The sequence below is a fragment of the Castanea sativa genome, chromosome 11, assembly GCF_040712315.1.
Source record: "Castanea sativa cultivar Marrone di Chiusa Pesio chromosome 11, ASM4071231v1".
In the NCBI taxonomy this organism is placed as follows: Eukaryota; Viridiplantae; Streptophyta; class Magnoliopsida; order Fagales; family Fagaceae; genus Castanea; species Castanea sativa.
The window spans coordinates 57,487,103-57,503,096 of record NC_134023.1 but is presented as its reverse complement, the minus strand read 5'-3'; the positions used below and the strand labels follow the sequence as shown (position 1 = coordinate 57,503,096).

At 32.7% G+C, this 15,994-nt stretch overlaps 1 pseudogene; it reads right to left on the bottom strand.

Annotated features, from left to right (window-relative positions):
* Positions 1-8,632: 8,632 nt before the first annotated feature.
* On the bottom strand, positions 8,633-12,925 carry LOC142617906 (putative disease resistance protein RGA4; annotated as a pseudogene).
* Positions 12,926-15,994: the final 3,069 nt, after the last annotated feature.

Sequence of the window (15,994 nt, the reverse complement as noted above, 5' to 3'; positions counted from 1 at the left end):
TGCCAGCCAAGCTTTAGGGGATAAAATAGGTTGGTCAGAATGTTCAACCACACACAACAAGAGCTAGAAGCCTATAATTGGGTGAAAATTTCGGGTATCAAACCCTTTCCTTAAGCCTTTGGGAATGTAAATGTCCCCAGCCCACTTTACAACACGCATGACCTGGGCTCATGCAAAAGGTCTAAAGAAAAGTCTACTCATGCCCTCTAGACCACACTCTCTCAACTTCCCCTTATGTCACATGGATTTAGGCCATGATTAAAAGAATGAAATAAAGTATAATACATGAATCAGGCCCCCCATAAAGTCGGACTCGGCCAAATTGGACTTATAGAAAATGTGTCATCAAAACGACCATCAACAATCACTAATTATAACATCAAAAATTTGTTAGCATTGGATTTATTCTATTATATATGTGTTTAAGCACTACAATTATGTAGTATGAAGCTTTAGAAATAAGAGATGAATTAAAGCAACAAGAGTCTCATGGCTCAATGAGATAGCATGTCTTACAAATGGTAAAGCTCATGCCCACACAATTTACTTTCTCAGAGCTGCTAGGAACATAGTATGCACTATGCAGTGATTGCACAAAAGTAGTCCTCAATAGAAAAAAGCTTTTTTCTTTTTTTGCTAAGTCAACTTGAAAGGCATCAATAGCAAAGCTTTTTTTTTTTTTTTTTTTTACAAGATAGAAATTCTATTATAAAATAATCTAATCTAAATATATATGTGTATGAAACTCCCTCTTGGAGACTTGAACCTTGACTCATACCCCTCACACCCCACAAGCACTTATACTTGTGGAATGACCATCATATTAAGGGGGTGCTGTGGTGGCATCAATAGCAAAGCTACTATTTGATAATCAATGCATATTATTTCATTAGTCTGAATAACCAACCTTTGTTGATTGATTGGATAATTGGGGCAACATATCCTCGGTTGAATATGTTATCAAGAACTACCATAAGATAAAACCTTTGTTAATCTATGTGCAACTGAAGTGAACCTCATTCAACAATATTAGTATATGAAAGTCTATAATGGTGTTGGCCCTTAAATGTGCATTACGATTGGTATTTTTGAAAACTTTACAAAGATTGATTGTATAGTGTACATGAACACCACCCCAAGATTCATTGTTTGCCTTTAATGGTCCTTCCAATAGTTAATTTGAAGGATGTTTTGGATTGATTTCACTTATCGTCCAGGGTCCAATTTTTTCCATCTAAGAGTGAAATTTACTACATGAAGAAGCAGTATGGTAGCATTTTGTGATATAAGCAATGCTATGCTCCCATTAGAAATTCAGGAGTGTCTACTATCATTGAAGGATGCCTTGTAGCATGCAAACCTCTGGTTGAGAAATATAATTTATTGAACTGTCTTGAATATCAGTATCTTTTGACTGTCCATATTGTATTGTGGCACAAAAAAAGGGGCTAATGATGGAGTGCGATATCTCAAGACAAAAAAGTTGATCAAACCAAGTTGAAAATTGGAATTTTGAACTTCTTTATACTACACAATTCTAAATGTATCAGATTTGCCTCCCAAAGACAAACACATGCAATGTACCTAATTCAGTTTATACATATAAGTAACATTGCTTATTTTAATCTATATCTATGTATATCTAAAAGCTGAAGCATAGCATTTATTGTTGCTACGCTCCAGTTAAGCCATATCATCGACCATGTTACCTTCTTCTTTTTTTTCCCTTCTTTTTTTAAATAATATTAATATATAAATAAATAGTTCAACTTTACACATTCTCTAAATCATTAAATCCAACTCAATATAAACAACCTTACACATTCTTTAACTCATTAAATTCAACTCACCATTAATTTAGCCTTCTTCCAATTCTCAACTCTTCATTTTTCCCTTCAAAACCGTTTCGCTCTTTTGAAGTTCAAACCCTTCAATTGCCACTCCTGTGATTAACTACGTTATTTTTAACACTATAAATTTCCAGTTGCTCTCTCTACCTCCGCAAAAGTTGCCAAAGTGGCATCAGATTTGGAAAGTCTCTTTGAGGTGTGTTCTTTCCCTTCTTATTTTTTCTTTTCCCCCAATTGCGATTTTTCCATTGGATTTCTAAAGTTTGTGGGTAATATGCTTTTTTGTGGGTTGCCAACAATGTGATCACTTTGGGCTATCAGTGGTTAGGATTGGTTTTTCGGTTATGAGAAGAGTTTTCAAGAATTAAAAATCTCTACAACAACTTCTTACTTCATATTCATGTTGTACAATTTTTATTTTATATTCATGTTTTACCCGTTCAATTTTTTTTATCTTTGACATTTTAGTTTTCTCGCATTTGACATTTGTTTAACTCTATGTTAAAAAAAAAAAAAAAGAAGAAAAGAAAACCAAAGTTTAATGTATTTGCCTCTAATGGTTTTGAAATAATAATAGAGTATACGCTGTAATTATACTCCAATTATTGCTTTCATATTTTTTGACTTAATGGTTCTTTTTTGTTGTGGGATCTTTCTCAATTTTTGTTTGGCTTTGATAGATATTATGTTTAGCACACTTTTTCTTATTATATGCTACACATAATAATTTGATCTTACAGTCCAATAGACAATAAAAAATCTACCTCAAAAGTTTGGTCACAAGGGAATAGAAAATCTCAAAACATGATTAGGGGTTTAATTTTTATTTGATTTTGATAATGCTAAATGTGGAATTTGGTTCTTGCAGGGTTTAGGATCATTGACCTAGATACATGAGAGTTTGACAATGAAAGTTTCTTAAGTGGCTAGAGACATTTCTAAGGAACTTTAAGAGAAGAAATAAAGGTTTTTTTTTTTTTTTTTCAAAACTTCCATGTATAGATATGTATTGACATGTATAGACATTGTTTTTGGTTTTTGATTCTTCGTTGATTTCATGATTTAGTTATTAAAAAAAAAAACCAAAATAATAGAGCAGAAATAGATAATACTTTTAAAAATATTTCAATTTTTAAAGAGAATAAATTATACATTATACCATATTACAAAATAATTATATATTCCCACGCATCAGGTAGGTCTGTGACTAGTTATATTAATTCGTAAGCAATAAAACCCGTTGGCAAGATGCTTCACTAGATGGAACAAGTTTTGGGCAAAAGCTCATCGAATTTGAAAAACGAACACCAAAAAGAACAAATAATAGATTGATTTGCTAAAATCTCTTAAGTAGGGCTGTCCATGGGTCAAGCGGATCAAGTTTGAGATGAACCTGCCACTTAACCCGCTCAGGTCAGGTGGAAGAAGTGAAGACTCATGACTGACCGGAAACCACTACAGGTCGAGTCGGATTGGGGTTTGGTGGACAATCGGTTAGTTCGGTCGAAACCAATGAAGAAGCAGTGGTGGGTGGAGAGTGGTAGATCTTCGCCGAATCTTAGCAGAGGAGAGAAAGATTCAAGCAGATTTAAGTGGATTTGAGCCAAACCTTGTCGAATCTATAGGCCAAATGTCACCGAATCTAAGACCAGCATAGTCAAATTTGAGCAATCTACAAAAAAATCACCGAATCCGAGCAAATCTAAGTCAAACAAATAATGGTTAAATTTCCCTTTGTCTGCTTTAGTGGGAATTGTGTGACCATATAATGGTTGATATCCCTAACAATATTAGAAAGGAGATAGGGAAACATGTTATTGTCTTTGGATACCAACATATATGGTTATGCATGAAAGTAACTTCATCTTATAATATAAGGAGACATAGTAACTAATTAAAAAAAAAAGTGCAAATTGCAAATCTTAGATACTAAAAATATAAAGGACTTAAAAAATTAACTACAAAAAACATGCAAGCTCACCTATCACTGAAAAGGGGTTATGAGCCGGGTTGCATGGTTAATGGAACCCTCATCTATAGAGGAAACAATAACTCAATATCATATTCGAAATTTTTTCTAATTAATGCAAGAATTCAGGTGAAAAAAAAAAACACACAAGATACTTCAGTAGAGTGGAAGTTCACCAAGTACATAATTTCTAACTCTTTAAGCCTAGTCCCTTGCTGGAAAATGCATCATTTTTAAATTTTAGTTCACAATGCTAAGAATTATGGTATTCTATCCCTAATTTTTCTTTTCTATATTTTAGTTCACTTTTGAAAACTTACTTAGTGTATAAAACACTTATGAATGTTTAGACTTCCAAAAACAAAATATTCAATACAAGCTTATATTCAAACAATATATGTGCGGAATATGAAATATAAACAATACCTAATTTGGCAAACTGCTTTAACACATAATTAATCACAAACACAACAACAATTAATGGTTAAAGAGTAAGGGAAGAGATATGCAAACATAAGATAACACCGGCCGGCACGTGTTATCGAAGAGGAAACCGAAGAACTCGGCGAAAAACTTCTCTGCCACTTTCCAAGCGGTAAATAATCCATTAGAAAATCAGTTGGGATACATGAGTAGCAATAGACACCCCAAGCCTAATCTACCCAATGCACCTAAACCCTCCAAGCTTCTTGCTCCAACAAAATTACGCCAAACCGTGTCTTCTTTAGCTTTCCGGATCCCGCAACAAGCTCCATATTGCATCCACCATCCTTGGCATCTTCCAAAACTTCCCAAGCTCCAAAAACACTCTCAACACTTTGAATGGGGGTGGGTAGTTTTTGGGTACGAATCTCCTCTCAATGGGTATAACAATGGGAAAGGGAAGGAGAAGAGGCTACAAAGATTTCTCTTTAAGAATGAGTAGCTCTCTCTCTCTAACAAGGTGGGTGTGTTGTGGAAACCTCTCTTAAGGTTTTTCTCCCAATAGGCTCCTCACAATTTCTGTGGGTAATAAGGGTATATATAGTAGGTGTGAAGAGAATAAGAAAAGTCACAATTTTTAGTAAACATGGGCACTTCGAGGGTCACTCGCAACTGGTGCAAGTCGTGAATCTAACCCGCGAGTTACCCTCCTAGACAGGCTGTACTGAGCTGGATACCTGGCCTGACTGTTCACCTTCCTGCATGTGCTTCTCTTGTAACTTTCAGTTGTCTTAATCAAATCTTCACCACTTAATACTAAACCCATTACAAATAAATCTCACAAAAATATAAGGAAATAAATTAATTAAATTACAACACATTTTTGTCATGGAATAAGCCAATACAAATGTTATGAAAAAAAATCATAACTTAACAATCTCTCCCTTTGGTTATTCCGTGACAAAACACCCTAAAACGGACTCTAGACTTAAACGTGAGTTTGGGAACAATGACAAAACTCACTCACACCTAAATCTAGAAGCTGTGATGAACTTGGAACGTTTATACCTTTAACCTGAAATGCTTGCACAAAACACATTAAACCCTCATGGTAAAGCAAGTAATAAAAGAACAAGTATAATGTAACAAGTAATAGCGATCAAGTAAACATGATGTAAAACATATGAGCAACTTGATCATACACCAAAACAGTCATATGGAAATGACTACAATGATCACATAGCAAAGCAAATGATCATCCGAACATGCAATCAATGAAGCACGATGGCATAAGGATGTATGCATGTCCAACGCACAAACACGATGCGATGAGAACAACAAAGCATAGCTCAAAGCACCAAAAAGCAAACAAGAAAACAAACATAATAAAAATAAACATGACAAAGTTTTCTCGTAATCAAAGTCTTCTCCCCCTTAGTATATGCATCTCCCCTATGATAATCTCTCCCCCTACGAATGTGCATGAGATAGAATTTCTTCTCCTAAGGATGTGCACAAGAGTCATATAAAAATGAAAAAACTCTCTAGTATACTCTCTAGAGTATAACTTCTAACTTGAAAACTTCCTAGACCAGAAAAAGGATCCAATGCATTGCGTATAAAAGTTTCTAATTCAGGTTAGTGTTTGCTGATTACAATATTTACTAAAGTTTTGTTGTGGCAAAAACCATCTCAATGGAGCAATCACTAATTTTCTTGGGACTTCAAATTGTCAACCTAAAACAAGTAATAAAATTTGTAAGCGTTTTCACAAATTATGCCAAATATTCATGTTTTTAAATAAGATGAAACTAGGTTTAGACACATACTTATGCACAGCCTTTACCCTTCATATAGAACATGTTTCAAGAAAACCAAACAGTTTGTTACAAAAATTATCATAAAAAAAAAAAATGAACTAAAGAAAGTGAGAGATGTATGTCTCAATCTATTGCATAATGATGCTTAATTTTTATAGCACCTCTAAAAATATTATTCTAAAATTTTGTCTGAAACTTCGACAATTATGATTCTAATACACAAATTGTTGAAAGCTTATGTATAAGGAGCACACCTGCATTATATGCTAGTTCTTGTAGTATAGTTGGATGCTGGATTATTATTCATACACCCTAATCGAAGTGTTACAAAGCATCTGGCAAAGTAAAAAAATATTAGCACAACAGCAACCAAAGTATTTATTATGTGTATACCAGAGAAACAACTTTTCTTTTGGCAGGACAACAATAAGAGGAAAAGCAGAATAAAATGACAAGAATCTCTTCCCTTTGAAATATATGGAGATGAGGCAGATGCTACAACAGTAGAAGGTGCGGCAAGATCCAAAAGATTCAAGATTCAACTACTAGGAAAATAAAAATTCCGAAAGTCCTGTGGTTTGAGCATTATGCCATTACCAACCTGACTTGTAAAAAGAGGGGGGGAAAAGGGTAAGAAAATTGATAGATTTGAAAGCTGTTGTCTGAAAATTATTACACTTTCCAAATGAGATTGGATTTTTTTTTTTAATCAAGACATCAGAAATGTATTTAGGATGGAAATTTTATCTTAAATCTACCTAAGGATTTGTGCATGTCTAGACACACTAGACTCGATATCATTTATGCTTTTGAATTAAACAAATTCTCCAAGCTACATTTGAGAAATTGAAGATATTATTCAACCTAATTATCTCATTGCAATAACTACATAAGACATTAGTTATTTACTAGTTACTCAAATAACATTGTGCAATAAGAACATGTTAAAAGCTTATATATAAAGAAAAAAATTGATAAGTTCCTTCAAACAGCAATACAACACTATAAAAAATGTGGAACAACTGCAAATTTTGTTAAGAAAAAAGTGCATCATTTAGTATAGTAAAGGTATACACAAGAGAAAGTGCTAAAGGGTAGCACCTAGTCAAGGCACCCCCTCGTAGGACCGTATCTAGTTGAGACCATTGTTACGCTCTGTTTGTTTTGCTGAAAAACTTTCTGTAAAAATAGTTTTCCACATTTTTCAGTGTTTGGTAGCACAAAAAAAAACTGGTCAACGGAAAACTATCTTTAGTCAATGGAAAATCCTAATAAAAATAAGGCTTGTTTTTTATAGCTTGTTTTCCAAAAAAAATTTTTGGAAAACAATCTCTATCTCACAGTACGCTCTCTCACTCTCACTCTCACTCTTTTCCCTTTTCTTTTTCTTTTCTCACACCCTCACTATCACTCACTTTGGTCTCTCCTCTTCCATAGATCTCTCTCCCTCACTCTCTCTCCATATTTCTCTTCCCCTTTATAACACAGTTCTTTGAGTAGATTTTTTTTTCCCTCATTGCTCAGTAATTATTTTATTCCTCTCTACCAACTTGCAAAAGAGAACATATTTGCTGCGGTAATTATTCATTCCTTTCTACCAAAATCTCAATTCTTTACTTTGAAATTCAAACTTGATTTATTTTTTTCTCTAAGAATCTTTTGGTTTGATGGATTCCATGTATAAGTTTTTTTTTTTGCACATAAAAGTGCTAAAAATATATATAAAAAATAAAAAAGAAGAAAGAATGAATGAATGAAGTAAAAGACGAAAATTTTAAACATAGTGCCTATATGACTCTAAATTACTTTTACATAGCATAATTTTTGTTGTTGATAGATACATTATGCAGATATTATGTAGTGATGATATATTATGTAGATACCTTATATAAATACATAATTTTGAGTAATATTAAAGACTTCTGGTTGACCATAGTAGACAATTAGTGTACTAGCAAAAAGAGCAGACAATGAAAAGTTATTGTTATTTTGTACTTATTAAAGATGTATTCTTCTGTCAATTTTATGTATATAGACAAATGGTTAATATATATATATATATATATATATATATATATATATATATATAAATGTGTATGTGTGTGTGGACGTTCATGTCCATATATATAAGTAAAATGAGTGGTAGAGATCATAAAAATTTGACAACTAATTTTTATTGTATTTATTGTCAAAATTTTAGTATGAAAACCAAATTCATTCTTGGTTTTTTTTATAATATTGATTACATTAATTAGTTTACATAATACGCATGTTTTAAATTACACAAGAAATATAAAAAATAAAAATAAAAATTTGCATACCAAACACCAGAAAACATTCTCAAGCTCATTTTCAAGGTCATTACCAAACACTGGAAAATGATATAGTTTTCTAGAAAATATTTTTTAAAAAATGAACCATTTTCTAGAAAATGTTGATGCTGAAACAAACAGAGCGTTAGGTAATGGTCCTTAGATATGCTCAAAAACTCAAAATATTCAAAATTAGGCAATTAAACCATTAATTTATTAAATTTGTGGCCTTACCACCGCTAGAAAAGGACACATAAGTGTGGGGGATATTGTATTTATTTTACTATCTAAATGAATCCTTGGAAGATATATACAGTATTTAGTATATTGTCTGCATAATTCACTGACTTCTGGTACAGAAATGATCAGAATGTAAGAGTAATTAAAAGGCTAAACTTTGTTTACCATTGCTTTGCTTTGCGACGAATTATTCCAGTTTGGGATGTTTATCTGAACTGCTTCTTTTGCTGTCATGCTCTACAATCTTTACACTTCTTACTCTCTTTGGCCTGAAAGGTTCCATGACTTCCATCCATTCCATTCATCTATGGCCCAAAAGAACATGCAGAACGCTGCCCCATGTTTGAACAGAGACTGCAGTCACGTCAAGAAGAAAATCTTATCGCTTATCAACCTTTTGGAAAATGAAAAGCTCCTACATTTGGAAGCTTCTGTGAGAAGTAACAACCTACCATATAATGGGTAAAAGAACATAAGAAAAAAGATGGTTATTTTAAATTTTGGAAAAATTCAAATTTAGTTTATAATCTTTAAACTAGTATTAGAAAAGAACCATTGCACCTAAAAATCACACAGCCCAGCACAAAAGTATGAATTTTCTATAGATCAACAGTTCAAATGAGAATATTAAAATTAATATTAGTAGATATATAGACCCCCCCCCCCCAAAGAGAGAGAGAGAGAGAGAGAGAGAGAGAGAGAGAGAGAGAACCAACAATATACCTACAAAGTAAGCTAATTCCTGCGATGGTAATTGCTAGATTAAGTCCTCTCGACGTGTTTTAAAAACCACTCTATTTTTGCAATTATTAAGAAGCGACCATACAGACATCATATTATCAACATGGTCTTATGTACAAAGATATAGATCATTAGAATTTAAAAAAAAAAAAAAATCAAGGGAAGGATTATCTTATCCTAATTTTTCTTGTTCAAATAACTTTTTGGAGAAATCAGGTGTCTAATGAACATTTTATAGACAGGAAAAAGAAAAAACAGATTGAAAAGAAAGAGAGTTTTAAATTGGTTCAATTCAGCATAAGAAAGAAGTTAAATAGTTTTTAGAAGTTGTCTAGAATATCAAAACCCTCAAAACCAGTAGCTGAATTTTAATTTGGGATTAAAAGATAGATAGATAGATAGATGCTTACCTAGAGAATTTGTTTCTTCTTGCTGGTTCTCATATTCCACGATCACGCATGGGACATGAGAAATGATGGGCCAATCTTCACCTGTAGGCCTCAAGCATCTTCGCCATAAGATTGGACAATTCTCAATTGTTAACTGCTTTAAAGAGATGATATTGCGAATCCCTTAAGGAAGTGAAGTAAGATTGAGACAACCCTGAATTGAAAGTTGTTGTAGTGATGTGAGGTTGGCTATCCAAGGGAGAGAACCCAGTTCTTCACAGTTGTATATTTTGAGTTTTCGGAGAGAAACGAGGTTTTGCAGCCACTCCTCTGGATAAGATTCTAAATCTTTGACCAAACATAACTCCATAGACTGTAATTGAGAGAGAGGAAAGTAGCATGAGGAGGGTGACGTGGTTGCTCCCATTTTCATTTTCATTGTTTGTTGCAATACCTTCAAACTAACTCTAACCATTTTTAGATCTTCTTTGATGTATGGAAACAGAGGCATGCAAGTCAGGTTTGAGCATCCGACAATCTTTAACTGAGAAAGACAAGGAGGAAATGATGGAAGTAAGAGATGGTCTGGTTGACTATCATCATCATCATCTGAATTCCTCCACCACCGCTTCCATAATTCAAGATAAGATAAGGATGGGAAGAATGGTGTTTTTGAAGAAGAGGAACCACTCAACACATTACTCACACAGTCTTCATCTGATATGTATTCAAGTGCTGCCATAAATTGAAGACATATAGACTTGAGAAAAGGGAGATGATTTAATGGTGGGAGGTGCTGCAATCTTTTATTATTAAATACTACCAATTTGACAAGATTAGTGAGCGAAGAGACCCAACTTGGAATTCTCACACCCATATATAAAGACAACCACAACACTTGAAGATTTGGATGTGGCTGGAGCCCTTCCAATGACATTTCATCATAAAATTTGGTTTCTCCATCATCCCACACTCGATCCCACAATAAATGCAGCTCTTGAAGATGTTGTTTCTCCTTCATGTTTGTGGCTTTACATTCCACCATGTCATCTTTTTCATGTCCCAAATTTCTGATCACAAGGCTTCCTCCCAGATTGCTCAGCTCCTTCAATTCACTTAGCCCACCACCAGTTCTACCCTGTTTTTTCTTATACCAACTACAAGAGCTACCCTTCAAACGTTCTTCCCTCACCACAAACATTGTTAGTATCTCAAGAGAATTAAGACGACCAAGTCCAAGGGGCATATGAGTCAAATTCGAGCAAGAAGCAATGTCTAGTTGCCTAAGATTGGCCGACTTTATAATGTCTCGGGGTAATTCTATAAGTGAGTAACAACTATTGAGTTTTAGTGTCTGCAAATGCAGTAGCTTGGTAATGGTATTAGTGAGAAAATTTATTTTATTATCAGAAAAATCAAGATATCGTAAATGTTTCAATTCTCCAATTGAATGTGGCACTACATGTAGACTTAAATTGCTCAAATATAATGCACGCAAATACTTAAATTTTGAAATGAGTGCATTACAAGTAAGGTTACCCAAAATTTCCCCTACACTAGATGTGAGAATTGTTCGTATCTTCCTTTTACTAGGGTTGGGAGTTGATACATGGCGAACTTTTTCAATAAAATTTTTCCCACTTGAATTTAATATGGCACATTCCATTTGAAACATAAGACTTGCAAGATCATGCATGAGATCATGCATTTTACATGATTTTATGTTGCCCAAATCATCATTCTCTACATCTTGAAAAAATGACCTCCAAAGTAATTCCATAAAGTATTTTCTACCAATATCCACAAAATGCTGCCTTGGACCTTCTAGCTCAATAAAACCTTGCGCTATCCAAAGATCAATAAGTGTATTTACATAAATTCTATGATCTTTTGGAAACAATCTACAATAAGCAAAACATTGCTTCAAGTGTGATGGAAGGTGATCATAATTCAACTTAAGAGTTAATGAAATGTTATTTTCTTGTTGAGCTATTTTTGAGAGTTCGTTATCTAAAAAAGATTGCCACTCAATTTCAGTGCTTTTGCCATACAACAAGCTTCCTATTGTTCTTATAGTGAGGGGCACTCCAATGCAGTTTTCCACAATCTGTTTTCCTAGGGCTACTAAGGTTTGGTTTTCTAGCTCTTTACCCTCTTTAAATGCCATTTTTACAAAAAATGACCAAGCCTTTTCAGGAGCTAAGCCTTTAAGTTCATGAGGTGAAGTCGTGCCCATTATCTCAGCTACCATTATAGAGCGAGTAGTTACCATTATCCTACTCCCTCTTGCACCACCCATTAATAAATCTTTTAAAAGAATCCATTGATTTTTGTCCTCATTCCACACATCATCTAAGACAATGAAATATTTTTTTCCATTAAGTTTTCGTTGAAGGTGTTTTTGTAAAATATTAAGGTTTTCAATTTCTTCACACCTCTTGCCTCCAAAACATTCTAAGATTTGTTTCACAATCCGTTTTACAACAAAGTTATCAGAGACACAAGTCCACAACATTAGCTCAAAATTATTTTTGACATTTTCATCATTGTATATGAGTTGAGCTAGTGTAGTTTTCCCTAAACCTCCGCTCCCAACTATTGGAATAACTGACACATTCTCTACAGTGTTGTTATCCAAAAGAAGTTTTATAATTTCTTTCTTATCATCCTCTCTCCCAACCACATTTTCTTCCAATACAAAAGAATAAGTTTCCCTCCCCCTATTCATGACTTGTTGCTCAATGGAGCTTTGAATAAAGTGGAAGTCCTTCTTATCTATTGTAATGGCATCTAGTCTCTCCCTAATTGCCTTTATTCTATGACCAATCTTAAGACTATAAGCAAGCTGGTTTGAACTGGAAAAGAAAATTCGTACCTCCTTTGTCATCTTATTTCCAGTCATCATTTTGTATCTCGAATCTTCAGTGGATAAATCGTCCAGCACGTCATCTGCATCAAGTAAGACATCTCTAAGCTTGTTGAGCTAGTCTTTGACCTTCTTGTTATGAGAACCCTGCTTTTCTGCATCTAGAAGCACAGCTTGGATTATGGAAACTGTGTTCTTAATATTTTCAAGCTCAGCTTTGACATCACCATACGCCAAGTTGATCTCTTGGAGAGTTAAGGGACCCAGCATTTCAAGGACTTTCCCAGCAAGGTTGAAAAGAACTCCTTCCGCCATTTTTTTTCTTTCTTTCAGGAATACTATGTGGGTTTGTGGGATGATGGAAGTGATAAGAGGCAGGTTGCTGTTGTTGTGTACACTTATAACAGCCACATCAATTTTTATAGTAAGCCTTGAGAAAAATCTTGCTCTCCTGGAACTTGTTAATTGTGGTAATAAAAATTGAGAGTCAACTCTTTTGATACTAAAAACCCGGATTCCACTTTGTAGACATAAAATTTTGTTACAGAGTCAACTCTTTTGATACATGCATTCAAAAAAAAAAAAAAAAAAAAAAAAAAATATATATATATATATATATATATATATATATATATATATATATATAAACAAATACCTCATGTGAGAGAGTATGCGGTTCTGCCATGTGGTGCTCTCTTTGGCAATGAATTTGTTTACATAAATTCTTTACTCAAATGCAATATCAAAGATAAAAACTAATTAAAATTCAAAAGATAATTCCCATGAAAAAAAATTCAAAATATAAGCAATTTATTTTCTTAAATTCATTGTATCAAGACATTTCTCAAGTGTCACATTATAGATAAGGACTAATTAAAATTTAAAGGATAAGGACTCTTTATTTTTTTGAGTTCATTGTTGCAAGACTTTCCTCTCTCTCACAAAACACTAAACATTTCGTGTTTCCACTCACCCTTTTTCACCTCTGGCACTTCTGCTACTTTACATACACCTACCTATAGTCTTTCATCTTCATGCCATAGGTTAGGTGCTTTTTTATTTTGTTTTAGCCCTCACAATTTCTTGGTTTTTTTGTCTTTTTTTTTTACTACTATTTAGTGTGGTATTGGTATGAGCCTCAACCATAAAAGTAAAAAACGATGATTATTATGGAGTTTTCTTTGTTGTGAATCAAGATTATCTCAACTTTAGTTGCAACCCTAAGTTTAATTGTAGCTATTCAGGAATAGTCTGAAACGGTATACAAATCACAATCATATTGTTAGTTCTCTCCATCAAAGCTACAATTAGGTAGTTCTTCACATAATTTTTATGTTCTTTCTCATGTATCTTTTATGTATAATATATACTTATCCACCTATATTTTTTTTTGATTACGTTTGTTAGTGCTGTAAATTATAATTGTTGTAGCTTGTTAAGATTAGTTTCAAATGATTTAATTTGTTGTTACGATTTGGATGCACGATTGTAAATTAATTAGCGTGCTCTTCTTTTCTATATAAAGACAAAACTCGTGTGTAAAATTAATAATACAAGATTAGTTCTCCCATTTTTAACTTATACTTTTTTTGAATTTTAGAATTCTCTTTGTTTTTTTTAAAGGATATAAAAGCCATATTAGAGGTAATTAAATATTGATAAATGGAAGTGTATCTAGCCAATTTTTATTTATTTGATTATGTTCTCTATATGTTGGTACACAAATAATTTTGTTTCATTTAGATTACGAACAAAGTGTTTGAGATTGGGGTCTTGGGATTTGGTGGTGAGAATGAAGCGGTTGAGGAAGTGTTCAGTTTTAGAATAAAGTCTACCTTTTATCTAGATGTTATTTTATTATTTTAAATATTAAATTTATAATAAGGTGTAAACTCCTAGAAATGTCTAAAAATTATGTAATTACAATAATATATATATGTTAGTAAAGAAATTCTACTCAATAGTTGGAAACTACTTCTAGAATAAAGAAAAATTAAAATGATAAAATATGAATTAAGAAAATTAAGTTTCAAGGCATTAATACTATATAACAAAATGATTATTATATATGGGTCTTAAAAAAATAAAAATTATTTTCAAATGAAATTTCAAGTATCTGCGCATCGCGTGGGAAATTATCTAGTAAACAATAAAAAAAAAGGTAATTACGTTCTCCGCCCTTGAAGTTTGGGAGAATGATATTCCACCCCAAATGTTCCCTTTCCGTTAATATTAATAATGGAATATTCCAATTTTTAAAAGATTCTCAATACTAAAGTTCAACCATAGGATTCTAAAAAAAAAATAAAGTTCAACCATAGTTAGTAAAAATAGCATATTATAAACTCAATTCTATTTGACGTATAAAAAAGTCAACTTTTTTTTTTTTTTTAAATAATTTTTATAGAAGCAAATCAACTTAAATTGAAGACTGAGCTACATATTCAACTAATATTATTCAAGTTTGAATTGCCAAACAAAGGTGTTTAGTATCTCAATATGCTAATTAACCTTACTTAGTAAAACGTTGTTCTTTTCATATATATATATATATATATATATATATATATATATATATATATATATATATATATTGCTTTGTAAATATATCTTAAATCTCTCTCCTTCCCCAAAACACATTTGTGAATTACAATTTTAACAGAAAAAGAAAAGGGTGACGAGTCTTATTTTGTAGTCGCACATTACCAAAGGGCATGTTAGTTTTAGAAATTGTAACTCTAAGAGGGAGGGTAATTTTGGAAATCTACTCTTCACCAAAGGGCATGTTAGTACACAACATTTTTAACATTAATATAATAGAGTTTAGTCAAGTGGGGAAAATGTTTTTTTCGTAAAAGTTTGGATAGGGTATTATTTCATCAAATCTCAAAGGATGAGAATGTAGTTACCCAAAATAAAAAATAAAAGGAAAAAGAAGCCAGTCCATTGTCTCTACTCTCTCAGAAATTATTATTACCGTCTATAACCTTACAGTTTCAACCCTTTTTCCTCCTAAACCCTCAAGTACATTAGGCATGAAAGGATATTAATTAAGCTATAAGGCTCTTTGTAGACACTGTGGTTCTTGGATTATTGTAATCGGACATTGCGTGAACATATCAACATACATTGTTTCTGATTTCCACTTTGTTGACGTGATATTTTGTTAAGAAAGTCAACTCTGTTGATAGTTGATACTCACATGCTTTCAAATAAAAATGAAAAAAAAAAAAAGATATTCACATGCATATGCAGGGAATGTGGAAATCGGGATTAGTTGCTCAATAATCAACATTACATTTGCTTTATACAAGATAATCGGGTCTTGTTGCTAACAATGCGCAGCCCTGTTCTCTAAAAAATGTTTGTTTAAAATTACGCATG